This window comes from Canis lupus, chromosome 14 (assembly GCF_048164855.1).
Source record: "Canis lupus baileyi chromosome 14, mCanLup2.hap1, whole genome shotgun sequence".
Lineage (NCBI taxonomy): Eukaryota > Metazoa > Chordata > Mammalia > Carnivora > Canidae > Canis > Canis lupus.
In genome coordinates this window covers 38,157,988-38,171,771 of record NC_132851.1, presented here as the reverse complement: position 1 = coordinate 38,171,771, position 13,784 = coordinate 38,157,988, and the positions used below count along the sequence as shown (strand labels likewise).

Below are 13,784 nucleotides of genomic sequence, written 5' to 3'. Positions count from 1 at the left end.
CGACTCCCATCCCTCTCCATTCTCCCATCCTCCTCCATCCCCATCCCTCTCCATCCCCCCACCCCCCGCAGAGACTTGGGCTAGCATGGCCCAGCTGAGTCGCCCCAGATTCCCGAGCTCAGGAACAATGTGGAATCAGAAACTCATGTTGTTTTCAGCCCCAAAGTCTAGGAGAACACGGACATGGAGCCTTAGCAGCTGTCCCTTCACGCGGGCGGCTGACTTCTCAGGGTTCAGGTCCCAAATACGTGTGCCAAGTGGAAAGCCACGGGCAGCACCCTTGCAGGGACCCGGCAGTCAGAACACCCCGCGCTGCCCCCCCACGGCCCTGCGCCTGGCCGGGGTCAGCCCGGAACGTTGCCCTGTTGCTGTTCCTGGGCGAGCTTACAAGCCTCAAAGCGTCTTTGCTCGGTCACGGGCAGCGGCAGAAGGACGCCCGGGGCGCCACGAGTCAGCACATCTCAGATGGCGGCGTTGCACGCGGGCCAACAGCTCGGGGCAGGTGACCATGCGTAGGACGCCGCGCTAAGCCTCGGGGTCTTCGGTCATAAAGGAGCGCCAACAAAAGTGGGGTGCGGCAGGGGTTACTTGGAGCCGGGGGAGCCTCTCCATGGCACCTAGCCGGGGGGAAGGAGTGTTGTTGCAGGCACCCAGGCGGGAGGGCCGGAGAGCGAGGGCGCAGTCAGGGGCCGAGCCCAGGGGCGTCTGGCTGGAGTGGCAAAGGGCAGGTGGCAGAGGGGCCCCGGGGACGCGGCCTGCAGGTGAGGACACGGCTCTTCCACGGCATGAGCATATCTCAGGCTGGTAAAACCAAGAAGCAAGAAGGAAAAGCATGGAGAGAGCGCGGGAGGCTTCAGGCTCCGCTTGGAGCAGCTGGCGTCCTGCCAAACACGGTTTTACGTGGTCTTCGGGGCTTCCTACCCCCCTTCCCCCCGGGAGGCCATGGCCAGGAGCCCTCTGTGCAGGCCTGGCCGGGGGTCCTTCATGCTGGGGACCTGGCCCCGCCCTGGGAGCTGTCCCCTCAGCGGTTTCTGACCCAGGTGGTCTCACGAGGCACCCCAGAGAGGGGAGGACACTCACCAGAACCACAGGGCAGGAGGCAGGCAGGAATCTTCTGGGCACCCGGCTTCCGGCCTTGGCCAGAGCCCACCGCAGCCGGGGACGGGAGGCCTTTGCAGAGGTCACCTAGGGGAGCCAGAGGGCGCCCCGTCTGCCCTGCAGGAGCCTCTGGGGTCCACAACCTGGCCAGCACCAGGTGCATCTCATTTGCTCCCTGGGCCTCGGTGGACACAAGTATGAAATGGGGACAAGTTCTGAGACGTTAGTTACATGAAGGCATGGAGCTTCTGCTGCAAGGAAGCGGTCGGCCGCCAACGCTTCCCTTCCCTTCCCTCCCTGGTTAGGCCCTCCTGATGCTGGAGCCGGACTGTGGAGGGGCAGGGCCCAGGGGGACTGGGAGAGGCATGGGGGAGGATATGTTGGAGGATAGTGTATGGCAGCAGCTGGCACTTCCCTGGGGAGCCAGGAGTTCTACCCAGGATGCAAGCTCAGGAGCTCAGGAGGGTGGAGCTCAGGAAGGTGGAGGTCAGGGGCACGGAGGTCAGGAGGGCAGAGGTCGGGGGTGGAGCTCAGGAGGACAGAGCCTGGGGGGCAGAGCTGAGTCAGGGAGGCCTCTGGCCAGCCTGCAGGTGCTCAGAGTGCTGCCCGGCAGAGCCCAGCAGAGCCCAGCATCGCCCGGCCTCCAGCAGCTACCCCCGCAGGCCGAGCTGCACCCCTCCCCACCCCCACCTGTCCCCCGCTGCAGGCCCAAGGGCCGCCAGGATGGTGGATGCTACTGAAGCTGGCTCTAACGGGGCTCTGCCCCCCACTGGGGGTGTGCAGCGGGCGTCTCGCTAGCCCCTCTGTGGTCACTCTCCTCATCTGCTCACAGGTACGTGACAGCGCACCGTGGGCTGGTGGCTGCGAGCCCCCGGGCCACATTCCATGCCTTCTCAGAGTGGCTGTCCCCTAAAGGGCGCCCTGGCCCCCGAGCCAGCCGGAGGCCTGACTGAGCCCCGGGGCCACCGCCCGGGCACCTCTCCTGGCCTGGCCCGTGCCCCCAGCCGCCCGTCCCCGCGGCCCGCCTCTGCCCCGTGCTGCAGATCTCCTCTAGCCCGGGCCCGCGGCGAGCCCGTGAAAATGTGCAGGTGATGTCGCTTGTCCTGCTTAACTGTGGCCCTGGGCGCCCTCCGCCTGGCGCCGAGGCAGAGCCGCGCAGTTTGTTCTCCGGGCAGGCGCCTGAGGCTCTCCTGCGATGCCTTTGAGGATGGGGCTGTGTGTGCAAGGATGCACAGCTCCCGCCAGGGCCCTGGATACGGGGACGGCCCCTCCGGGCCTCCGGGTCTCTCTTCTCGAAACCGCTGCATGACATTCCTCTTGTCACAGAGGTGGGGACAAGACAGGGCCTCGTGGGACCCGACTTCCCCGCTCAGCGCCTCGCCGCTCATTAAGGGCTGCCGCCGGCACGGCCACGGACCAGGCCAAGCAGGGCCTCGGGCTCCGGGAGCAGGGCGACCTCGGGCCAGCGCCTCAGCCTCTGAAGGTGGCGCAGATTCGCCCTTGGGACACGGCTCCGTGGGGAGGACACCCCGGGCCAGGGGAAGTGCCTAGGGGACCCTGTCTCTCTTCTTCCTTCCTCAGTGATGTGTCTCTTAGGTGAGTCTCCCATCTCCACCAGGTTGCTCTTTGTCACCGGAACCCGGGGCTCTACTGTGCAAGAGGTGTTTGAGGGAGAGAATGCTACTGGTGTGTGGTCCTCGCGAGCTGACCCGGATGTGCCAGGCTCGTGCCAGCGCCGCGGGAAATGGGAGGCTGCGTCAGATGTTCGCCGGCCGGCCGCCAGACTTTGAAGGTTGAAGGGAAGGAGAGTGTGGGGAGCCAAAAACCATCCCCAAAAGATGCCCACCTCAAACCCCTGACACCTGTGGGAAAAGGGCCTCTGCAGATGTGATTTAGGATCTTGAGACCACCCTTGGTTATCCTGGTGGGCCCTAACCCAGCGCCAAGGGTCCTCATAAGACGCAGGCTGAGGTGGGGGGAGGCCGCGTGACCACGGAAGCAGAGCCTGGGTGACGTGGCCACATGCCAAGCCCTGTCCAGAGCTCCCGGAGCTGCGAGAGGCAGCAGGCGTCCCCTCCTCGAACGTCCAGAGGTAGTGCAGCCTTGACCGTGGACAACTGGCCTCCAGATCCATGAGACGGGAATTCCCTTGTGTGTGTGTGCAAGTCTGTGGCACTTTGTTACGGCGGCGTCAGTGACCATGCGAACGTCTGCACGTCCGTAGACCATGCTGCCCTCCCGAGCACAGATCCTGCCCAGAAGCCACTGGGCGTGGGGCAGCATCCCCCATATGCAGCTGGGGGCTCTCTGAGCTCCATCCCGGGGACCCCAAGGGAGAGGCACCCGGCACAGGGAGGCCAGGCATGTCGGAGCACGCAGCGAGGGTGGGAAGGAAGGAGGCCCCAGGCCCAAGCGGGTGCCCCCGGGATTTGTGTTCCTCCTGCAGTCCCTGCAGACTAGGGGTGCGGGCCCACGTCCTTGCTGCAAAATATTAAAGGGGACGGAGGGAGAGATGGCAAAGCCAGGAAAAATTCCCTTCGAGCGCCCTTGTCTGACGGCTTCCTGCCCACGTTGGAGGGAGCCCTTGCCGGGTCAGGGCCCCCCTGCAGCCCTTCTGTGCTGTACTGGCCCGTCCGCACAAAGGCACACACACTACATGTGATAGGACATGTCAGAGCTGGAGCTGCATCTATAGACACGGGTCTACCTCCTTTTTCCTGCTGCTTCCACTGGTGTTCCAGGACATTCCTCTGCTGGTGAGCACTTAGGTGGATCTCCTGAGCAGCAGGGCGCCAGCCACCCATCCCTTCATACGCTGTTGTGCACACTCACTCACGAGCGTTTCTTCCTCTTTTTTTTTTTTATGATAGTCACACAGAGAGAGAGAGAGGCAGAGACACAGGCAGAGGGAGAAGCAGGCTCCATGCACCGGGAGCCCGACGTGGGATTCGATCCTGGGTCTCCAGGATTGCGCCCTGGGCCAAAGGCAGGCGCCAAACCGCTGCGCCACCCAGGGATCCCACGAGCGTTTCTTCCTGATGGGATTGCCGGTCAGTCCTGCTTTGACAGATTCTCCCAATTGTCTCTCAAGGGGCTTTGATAAGGGGCACCCAGGTGGCTCAGTGGTTGACCGTCTCTGCCTCCGGCTCAGGGTGTGACCCGGGGGTCCCGGGATCGAGTCCTGCATCAGGCTTCCCGCAGGGAGCCTGCTTCTCCCTCGGCCTGTGTCTCTGCCTCTTTCTCTGTGTCTCATGAATAAATAAATAAAATCTTAAAAAAAAACCAGGCTTTGATAATTCATATTCTTGCCAATAGTGTATGGGTGCCTCTCCTGCGTGCTCTCCCTCTGGCACCTGGTATCATCAACCTCTTATGGTTCCCACACCACAGGGTAAAAAAAACTCTCAATGCCTCTTGACTTTATATTTCCCCAGTTTCTGTGAAGTTGGGCACCTCCGATCAGGTATTCTTCTGCCCTGAGCATCGTTTACCTTTTATTGTTGGTGCATGGGTACTCTTCACATATTATGGATGTTGAGCCTTTCTATTTAAAGACCTAGCAAATATTTTTTTCAAAGTTTTCCTCTTTACAACCTTGCTGATGGTGACTTTATCACATACAGAAAATTGGGGGGGGCCTCAAATATTTCAATACTTCCTTTATGGTTTATGAGTGTGTGTCTTTCTTAGAGGTATTCCTGAATACCAAAATTTTTAAGAATATCCTATATTTTAAGATCTTATGCTTTTTTTCCCCAAAGAATAAGTTTAGTTTTTTAAATCAGCCTGGAATTTATTTTTGAGCATGACATGAGATATACATTTAACTTAATGTTTTTCTCCAAATGCATTGCCAGTCATCCAAACAGATTTTTGAAGAACTCCTCCTGCCCTCATGCATTTAAGAGAACATCTCCTGTTATAATGTGAATTCCCACGGGCACAGGGGCCTGATTTTGTATTTCTAGCCTTTCTTCTTCATCTATTACTAGTTTCTGCACCAATACCGTCATGCTTTGATTCCTGTAGCTCCTGAAGGTGAAATTCCTCCGTGTCCTTTCCCTTTTCCCAAATTCTCTTGGATCTCTTGGCCCTTCCCAGCTCTCCCCATGTCAGTGCCACCTGTGTGGTCCCCTCAGAGGGGGCAGGACTACCCCACCTGTGTGTTATCTACAGAGCCTGGATGAGGATTCATTAACGATGGGCACACCACACCTGAGATGAAAGAATGGCCAGACGGTCAGGCTTTACTCCTGATTTCATGACCAGGGCTCAGAGAGCATGCAGTGCTTTCCCCAGGTCACATCAGTTGTCCTGATGCTGGATCCAGGACTCACGTGTCTCCACAGCCCAGGAGCAGCCCTCCCACAGGACACTTCCAGACCCACCAGCCTGAAGGCTTGTTCTGCTCATAATCTCCATTTTACAGACGAGGGAACTGAGGCTCAGAGTGGCTTGCGGAGGGTCCCAAGTGGAAAGCAATAACTCAGACTCAAACCTGCATCTGTTCAATGTTTGAGGCTGTGTCTGAACCATGAAACAGCAGTCCTTTATAGCAGCAGGCCAGCAGCCCCTAATCCCAACCTGGTCTGGTGAACAGAGCAAAGTGGAGTTCTGTATAAAAAGACATGGAAGGGAGACTCAGAGGCTCAGAGGTCACCAAACCCAGATGCCCAGTTGGGTGGAAACGAAGCCCAGAGTGGGGGGTGTTGTCAGGAGCACTTCCAAAGGGACAGAGGCTCCACATGTCAGCCTAGGGCCTTCACCTTCATCCATCTGGTCCTGAACCCAGATGCCTATGGCATAGTCCTTGAGGGCCCAGAGTCAGGTGTGACAGTGCTCCCCATCCATGTGGGCTCTGGGTGGGTATGGGGCATGTCCGTAAGTAGCAACCAGAATGGCATTGTCCCTGATGCAGAGAGAGAGCACGTGGTCTCTCTATGCCCCTGAGGGAAGAAGTAGTGCTGCCCATGTGGTTGGCAAGGGAACAGGACTAGCCGAGGAGAGGCCCCTCATCCCCTCACCTCAGCATCTGGGCTCCTCAACAGCCATAGACAACAGCTAGGTGTGATGCCTCGAGGCCAAATCCAGTGCAAACGTCATTTCCCTCCTGCAAGAGAAGATACCTCCCTCCTGCCCTGATGAAGGTGTCTGCCCTTGAGATAAATTTGTTGGCTCCTGCACAGCCCTGAGCCCAAGTGACAGCGCTTTTATTGAATCATGCCTTTGGTATCATGCTCATTGGATGAGTGGGGACTAAACAACTTTCATAGTCCTTTCTCTTATCTTATGGGGCTCAAATTCAGATATCACACACACAATGGCCACAGAGGTTACAGCTGTGTCCACTGGCCAACATCCCAGAGTGATCTCAGAGTGGCAGAGATGGCTCAGATAATCACTAATGTCACTACGCTCAGCGGGCATTACCATCGTACCATCCCAGTCTGCACCAAGACTGTCACCACCACCCTCACCTGCCCACTGTGTCACCACCATGACATGCATGCAACCTTGGGAAAACCACAACCATCTTTAGCCTTACATTTGTAAGTTAGCTCCAGTATATCCTGCCCTCTTTGTTCCTTATTGTTTCGTTATGACATAACATATTATTTTACCATGTCCATTAACTAAAGAATAGATTATCAAAATTGTGGTATAGTCATACACTGGAACGTTATTCAACAGGAAAGGAAAATGAGCTATTGATACATTCTGCAACAATAACGAATCCGCCAAAAATGTTGAATGGAAAGGTCAGATACAACAGAGTACATTTTGTATAATTCCACTTATATGAAGTTCCAGAACAGTTGCAATTAACATATGGCGGTAGAAATCCTAACAGGGGTCGCTTCTGAAGGAGGAGAAATAAATGCCAAATGGTATGATAGAAATTTTGGGATACCAGAAATGTTCTGTATACAATTGTCCAATTTCATCAAACTGGACTCTTAAGGTCTCTGCATTTTATTTGATGGACCTTATATCTTGATAATAATAACAAAATTAATAAATGCTGTCCTAAAAATCTCATGGGTTGGAGGAGCTTACACATCTGACCAGGATGTAGCAAGTGGTAAGGATTGTCCTTCTCACCATCAACAACCATAACACTTGTCAAAATAAAGGAAACAAGTCTTTTTAGCAAGAATGCAATCCATGAGAGAAGGGAACTGTCTTAAGATGAAGCTTACCATTGCCCAGCAATCCCCCTGGGGATAATATCCAGCCATGGCCTGGAGAGTTGGGTTTGAACAGATGTGGGTGTCCCTCTGAGCTCTGAAGGCATAAATCAGCCTGTGGGGTAGAGATACAGAGAACAGGGAACTGAGCAAAGAGGGGGCACCAGAAATGCCGTAACTCTGGAACAGGAGCCAAAGCCTAGAGAAAGAGCTATTCAGGACTCCCATCTGACAAAGCCTCTGATGAGCTCCTGCCAGAGCTACAGGGCACACAGAGTTCATGGGTTCTAACCCTCCAGGTCAGAGGAGTTTGTGAAATACCTTGTGCTTCCTTGGATCTGCACCAATAGCGAGTGCCACTCAGCTTCTATGGACTTCAGGTCATCAGCCTGCAGTTGAATCACCTGCCAAAGGAGAACCAAGTCTCATCAGAGAAAGAAACAGAATCTGGAGTCTTTACCACAAACTACCCACAGTGCCTAGAATTCAATAAGGAAAGCAAATCACTCAACAACACAAAGGAGTAGAAATAATGGGATTCTTGCTCAAGAAAACTGAAGCATTCAATAGGAATTGAAAGTGAGATGGCCCAGGTGCTAGATGCAACAGATAAAGGCCTTGAAGCAATTATTGTAAATCTATGCAGAAAGATATCTTCAAAGATTTAAAGGAAATGTAATCCTATGAGTGAACAGATAGGCAATCCCAGCAGACGAATGATAACCATGAAAAAGGACTGAGGGCAATTCTTGAACTGAAAGCTACGATTGCTGAAATTAAAACTTAACTGACTGGGCTTTATAGAAACTTGGAGATGTCAGGAAATTCAGTGAACTGGAGAGCAGATCAATAGAAATTATCCAGTCTGGAGAACCAAGGGGAAAATGAAGAAAAGTGAACAAAGCTTCAAGGACAGGGTGATAATACCAAACAAAATACAGAGGGGCAGAAATAAATACTTGAAGAGATAATAACTGAAGCTTCCAAGAGCTGATGGAACTCTCAACAGTTTAAAAAAAAACTCACATTGGGACGCCTGGGAGGTTCACTAGTTGAGCATCTGCCTTCAGTTCAGGGTGTGATCCCGGGATCTGGAATTGAGTCCCACATCGGGCTCCCTGCATGGAGCCTGCTTCTCTCCCTGCCTGTGTCTCTGCCTCTCTCTGTGTCTCTCAGGAATAAATAAATAAAAAAAATATTTTTTAAAAATTAAAAAAAAATAGAAAGAAATAAAAAACTCACATTGGGGAGTTTAAACATATTTGAAAGTAGGAGTGCCTGGCAGCTCAGTCAGTTAAGCATCTGACTCTTAATTTTGGCTCTTAATTTCGGCTGGACACTGAGCATGGAAACTGCTTGGGATTTTACCCTCTTCCTCTGCTCCTTCCCGCCCCCATCACGTGTGCACGTGCATGCTCTCTCTCTTTCGCTCTCTAAAATAAATACATAAATAAATAAAATCATTAAAAATATTTAAAGGCCACAGTAACTTCTTGCAAGATACATCCATGAAGGCAAAAGAAACAAAAGCAAAAATGAACTATTGGGACTTCATCAAGATAAGAAGCTTTTGCACAGCAAAGGATACAGTCAACAAAACTCAGACAACCTACAGAATGGGAGAAGATATTTGCAAATGACGTATCAGATAAAGGGCTAGTTTCCAAGATCTATAAAGAACTTCTTAAACTCAACACCAAAGAAACAAACAATCCAATCATGAAATGGGCAAAAGACATGAACAGAAATCTCACAGAGGAAGACCTAGACATGGCCAACATGCACATGAGAAAATGCTCTGCATCACTTGCCATCAGGGAATACAAATCAAAACCATAATGAGATACCACTTCACACCAGTCAGAATGGGGAACATTAACAAGGCAGGAAACCACAAAAGTTGGAGAGGATGCGGAGAAAAGGGAACCCTCTTACACTGTTGGTGGGAATGTGAACTGGTGCAGCCACTCTGGAAAACTGTGTGGAGGTTCCTCAAACAGTTAAAAATAGACCTGCCCTACGACCCAGCAATTGCACTGCTGGGGATTTACCCCAAAGATACAGATGCAGTGAAACGCCGGGACACCTGCACCCCGATGTTTATAGCAGCAATGTCCACAATAGCCAAACTGTGGAAGGAGCCTCGGTGTCCATCGAAAGATGATGGATAAAGAAGCTGTGGTCTCTGTATACAGTGGGATATTCCTCAGCCATTAGAAATGACAAATACCCACCATTTGCTTCGACGTGGATGGAATTGGAGGGTATTATGCTGAGTGAAGTAAGTCCATCGGAGAAGGACAAACATTATATGTTCTCATTCATTTGGGGAATATAAATAATAGTGAAAGGGAATAGAAGGGAAAGGAGAAGAAATGGGTAGGAAATATCAGAAAGGGAGACAGAACATAAAGACTCCTAACTCTGGGAAACGAACTAGGGGTGGTAGAAGGGGAGGAGGGCGGGGGGTGGGGGTGAATGGGTGACAGGCACTGAGAGGGGCACTGATAGGATTAGCACTGGGTATTATTCTGTATGTTGGAAAATTGAACACCAATAAAAAATAAATTTATTATTAAAAAATATTTAAAGGCAAATGGTATTAAAAAGCATACTAAATACTTAACAGTAAACCCTAACTCTAAATGCACTTAGCAAACAATGGAAAGTAGTAAAAGTACGTTACATTTTCAGCTAAAGAAGCTAAAAGAAAGAGCGATCGCAATCCCCCCCCCCAAAAAAAGGAAGAAAATAAAAAGGGATAAAAGCAGACACTTAAAAACAGAAAACCAAAGAGCTAGATCACAGTTGGATTTTTGTTTTCATTTTTTTGGTAAAGAATAATATGACAGGACAGTCTCTGACAAGCTGGATGAAGCAGACAATGCAGAAATGAACATACTGGAAATGCAAAAGAAGAAGTACATTGAGTTACCTTATGCTAATAGATTTGAAAGCTCAGAAGAAGTGAGTAATTTCACAGAAACAAAGCAGAAAAACTATGTCCAAATATAAACTGATAAGCTGTCTTCTGGGAGGAGGCACTTTTAATGCATATAATCAACAAAATATTAGTATTCATAATATACAAAGAATCCCCATGCATCAAGGAAAAGACAAAATAGCCCAAAGAAAAATATGTAAAAATATATCAGTGTGGATTTCACAGAAAACAGACACACAAACGGCCAATAAACTACATCAAGTAATCAGGGAAATGCAAATCACAACAAAGAGGGCAGCTCACCCGCAGCAGACGGGCAGGATTTGCTGGGTCCAGTGGGAGCACTGGCTGGGGAGGACATGGGGGGGATGGCGGAGGTCACGGCTATGGTCTGAGCCCACGTCAGTGAGACCCGTGTGAAGAGCAGTGCTACGGCCTGAACACGTGTGTCCCCACACTCACATGTTGGAGCCCCGACCCACGGTGACTAGGGCGTGAGGGCGGAGCCCCCGTGATGGGGTTGGCAGCCTTACGAGAAGAGTCGGGGACACCTCTGTGTCTCGGCCATGCAAGGACACACCTCTCAGAAGCGAGCCTGCCAGCACCTCGGTGGCCGACTTCCGCGCCCAGACGTAGAAGGGAGCACGGCTGCGGAAGCTCCCGGTCTGGGGTGTTGTTATGCAGCCCGAGCTGACCGAACATGCAAGCACCGAGGACGTCGTGATGCCGAACCTGTGCCCAGCGCCAAACCCAGCAATCCCACATATGTGTGTGCACACGGAGGTGTGTCCCCAGGTGGGTCACCGCCTCAGAAAGTGTGGCAGGGTAAACGTGGAAATGGCCTAAATGTATCCATAAGAGCGTGGGTAGAGCAAACTCGGTATGCTCCCACAGCTGCGCACAAGGCCAGGGCCACCAGGGGCAACCGCGGTCACACGCGGCCCCCTGCATCAGCCTCCGGACAGCAAGGTGCAGCGGGAGGGGCCCACAGCAGATGGGGGAGCAGAGCGCAAAACCACCCACGGGGAAGGGTGAAATCCCCCAAACTATGCTGCTGGTGGGTGTCGGCAAGTAGAGCGACAGGTGACATCGCCCGCTGGGAGGGACTGCCCAGGACGGCCGGGCCAGGCGGTGACAGGGGGTGCAGGGGCCCAGGGCAGAATGAGCAGGGAAGGGCGGAGAGGAGAACCACGCAGCGCCGGGCAAGCGCCAGGGTGTGGGCTCCTCACTCTATCCCCTTCTTAGCACAATTCTCACGAGCTCGCTTTGCCTCGTCTGCAGGAGCCCAGGTGCCCCTTGGGGACACGACTCCATGAAGCAGCCAGACCAGAGGGATGAGCGTCCGGGCTCGGGCTGCAGGTGGTCCCCTTGCAGGGCAGCGCTGGCTGGCGGGGTGCCGGGGGGTGCCGGGGGGTCGCGGGGATGCCCTCTGCATCCGTGCATGCGCCACGGTGGAAGCGTCCCTCCCGCAAGCATGTGAGGTTCCACTCACCGTGTGGGAAGCACCACTAGTGTAACAGGGCGCCCTGCGGGAGAAGCGCGCCGTGGAAAGGAGGAAAATCCGAGCCAAGGAGGGACCCTGGCGGCTCCCGGGCCGGCGCGGGCTCCATGGGGTAAGTGCCGCCCGCCAACGGCAGATGGTACTGGGGGCGGCGGCCGTGCCATCCGCAGGAAGCCTCTTCAAAGGACTCTGCAAATCATCAAAAATGGGCCTAAAATAAAATTTATGTAAAAAGTAAGAGGAAAGTAAGAACACGCCCCTCCTTGTCACGTAACTTCCCCTCCTGCAGGCTGCAACCCCCCGGCGTCGGAGGCACGGCCAGCCGGGTGGACGTGGAGGTCCCGCACGAGCTCCCCTGCCCGCCCCAAGCCCCCTGGAGCCCGGCCCCAGCCTCCGGCCCCTCGGCGTCCCCCTGACAAAGGGCTTCGGGCTTGCCGTGCAGGTTCACGGACAGACGCCCCGCTGCTGCCACGCGAGGCCAGCTCCCTGCGAGGAGTCCGCGGCTTCCGATGGCCCCCCCGCCTGACCACTGCCCCTCAGGTTTGGGAGACCCCGAAGCAGTTCCTGCCATGACGGAGGCCCTAGAGAGGCCAGGTGGGGCCCCCTGGGCACAGACCCAGAACCCGGGACGCAGATGCAGGCCTGCACCCCAGTGGCCCCCCAGGGCACCGCGCTGCTGGCAGCAGCTGATGCCAGGACCAGCCACCACTGCCTGTGGTCACAAGAGAACACTCCACCTCCTATCCACACCTTTCCTCGCTGCCAGTGGGCGTCCTTCTCGGGGGGCTCCGAGGTCAGGACCCCCCCGTGTCCTCTGTCCCCCTAACACCCGGGCAGAGTGGTGCTGCTTCCGAGGGGTGGGCAAACTTGCTGCCCGGTGGAGACCCTCAGAGCTGCCCAGACCCCCCGAGTGGCATCTCTGACGGGGTTGGGGACATAACGGGGTCCCCCCGCCATCCCGCCGCCGCTCCCAGCCTCACCATGAGGCCTGACGCCCAGTCCCCGAGGCCCACGGCTCCTGCTGTCTCAGGGGAAGGCGGTGTGCCGGAGTTTTAATTAACACCAGACAGGAGTCATTTGTATTGCTTCTAAGACCTGGAATGTTCTCCATGGAAATTTTCTCCCCTCTGGGAAAGACATGTAACTGGCTAATATTTTTATTAATAGACATAGAGGCTGTTAAAAATAAAGTTCTCTCCCCATTAAGGGTAAGCCAGGCAGGACAGGCACCTGTCCATGATTCAGCTGGTGTCCCCCCCCGTGTCCCGCCTGTGCATCCCCCGCCCAGGGGTCACCCCGTGATGCCCCAGGAGGCCTGTGCGGGAGGGCTGACCGTCCCAGGAGGGACCGGCTCTCCCGACACCAGTGCCTGCAGTCTCCCATCATGGAAAGGCCTGCGTCCACCACCGAGGGCAGCGTGAGAGCCGAGCCAGCGCTGGGTGCAGGCCCCAGAAGGCCAGCCGTCCCCCTGACGTGCGGGAGCACCTCCGTCGCAAGCCTGCCGGGGCCATTCCGCTCCTCGACGGGCTTGCGGGCCTCCGTCCAGCATCTGCGTGTGTGTGAGTTCCGTGTCCTTCCACCGATTTAACGGTTCCCCCTTATGTGTCGGCGGCCTTCTGCGCTGTCGGGCTGGCGCTGGTTCCTGGAGGGTGGCGCGCCGCAGCCCGTGGACGCAGGCCCGAGGCTGTCAGCGGGGCCCGTGCTCGGTGCGCATCAGTGATGGCTCCGCTCCCAGGGCAGCCGCCCCAGCCTGGGCTGGTTCTGCTTTTCCCTCGGCCGCGCTGACCAGCAGCATTCGGGGTGCTAGGAGCGAAGTCCGCAGGGTCCCTGAGTGTCGGCGCGAGCTGGGCTCCTGCTGGCCCCGGGGTGGGGGGTGCTGCTTGAGGTTCTGAGCCCCTGAGAGGCTGAGCCCTGCCTCTCCTGACGCCCGCGCTCCGGAGGCTTGAGCTACCTTCCCGTTCCCCCCGATGGCTTGAGGGTACTGGGGGGTCATGCGTTATGTAAACATGCTAGAGCATCAGCACAGCCCCACGGATACACGGACACGTTGCCC

The 13,784-nt window shown here is 54.9% G+C and overlaps 1 long non-coding RNA gene across 3 annotated transcripts; it reads right to left on the bottom strand.

Annotated features, from left to right (window-relative positions):
• Positions 1-960: 960 nt before the first annotated feature.
• LOC140603442 (uncharacterized) lies at positions 961-11,914 on the bottom strand. Of its 3 annotated transcripts, none has more exons than XR_012006429.1 (4): positions 11,723-11,914; positions 7,608-7,690; positions 7,299-7,401; positions 961-1,185 (listed from the first exon to the last, which is right to left on the bottom strand). It is a non-coding gene; the product is annotated as an uncharacterized lncRNA (long non-coding RNA). The 3 variants fall into 3 exon arrangements; XR_012006428.1 differs by lacking the exon at positions 961-1,185 and adding an exon at positions 4,656-5,712 and having other exon boundaries at positions 6,123-7,401; XR_012006427.1 differs by lacking the exon at positions 961-1,185 and having other exon boundaries at positions 4,656-7,401.
• Between the last annotated feature and the right edge of the window lie 1,870 nt (positions 11,915-13,784).